The sequence below is a fragment of the Tursiops truncatus genome, chromosome 15, assembly GCF_011762595.2.
Source record: "Tursiops truncatus isolate mTurTru1 chromosome 15, mTurTru1.mat.Y, whole genome shotgun sequence".
Classification (NCBI taxonomy): Eukaryota; Metazoa; Chordata; class Mammalia; order Artiodactyla; family Delphinidae; genus Tursiops; species Tursiops truncatus.
This window is the reverse complement of record NC_047048.1, coordinates 37,890,396-37,891,737: the sequence shown is the minus strand read 5'-3', so window position 1 is coordinate 37,891,737 and position 1,342 is coordinate 37,890,396.

Below are 1,342 nucleotides of genomic sequence, written 5' to 3'. Positions count from 1 at the left end.
CCTCGGTCACCCCAGCATCCACCCAGGACCAACTACCTCTGTCGACAAGACCTTGAGCCCACACCCATGCTCTGCCCATCTGTCCCAGACCCACCCGCCTGTCCACCTGCTGCCCCACCCCAGCCCAGAGGGGTTGAGCCACCAACTTTATGTGCCTTTTAGTATTATCCGAAGCAAGCAAGAGATTGGACAAAATCCTTTCTGTACCAAAGTGCCAGACAAGCTTTGGGGTGCCTCCAAAAGCTGGTAGTGTGACCTCCCTTCCCCCAGAGTGGGGACATTAAAATTCACTGTGCTGTGCGTGGGGGTGGAGTGCTCATTACAGCCTCTGCCATCTCTGAGGTAAGGATGAGGCCTTTATGCAAAGTTGTAAGCAGCCTGAAAGTAGAAATGAAGCTTACCATCTCTCACACACCAGGAGGGAATCAATAACTTTGTTGAATGTATGAGACAGGCAGAGGTCCAGAGATCTCCAGCCTGAAATCTGGGGAATCCAAGCTGAGCCCCTGAGCTAGTGCTCTCCCTGAAGGAGGAGCCCTAGGCAGGACTGGAGGGTTGCAGGAAGGGGTAGGCAGGGAACTGAAGCCGCCCCCAGGGCAGAAAGGCTGGTGACCACACTGACACTACACACTTACGCCTGGTCCTCAGGTGTGTCCCCGGTCACTTGTCACAGGTACTGGACACCACACATCATTACACCTGCTGAGGCCGACTTGGTCCTCACTCAAATTTGACGTCTTGCCGACGGAAGCGCTGGTCCCGGATTCCCGGCTTTGGTTGCTCTCTGTGCCTACACATGAGGGCACGGATGAAGTGTACTGACTTTACTGGCCGCGAGAGGGTCGTGTTGGGAGCCAACCCTGGGACTGGCCATTCGAGAGAAGGGCCTTCCTTGTTTCCCATGGCTTTTCTGGGCTCTACTCTCCTTCCCTCTTCTACGTCACACTTTTGCAACAGGAAAGGGAAGCGTCCAGGAGGCGAGGAACTTTAAATGCTAAGCGAGTCCGACCAGGTGTTTTAAATGCACAGCAGGGCCCAGGGCGGTGAGGGAAGCCGAGGGGCCCTGGGCCGGCCCGCGAGCTCCACCTTAGCCCAGGAACCGAGTGTCCCCTTTGTCCGGCCGGCTCCGACCCCGGCACTGACGCCCAGCCTTGTGAAAAGCAGTCGGGAATGCGGACAGCTCCCATCCGCGTTCACCGCGCCTCCGCCGCGAGAACCTGCCCGCCGCACTGCGCCTGCGCACACCTTGGCGCCCAGAGTGACTTCCAGTCCCAGCAGGCCGCGCGGCCATGCGGCCGGACGTCCTGGGAGAAGCGGGGGGAGGGCCGGGAAGGACCCGGTA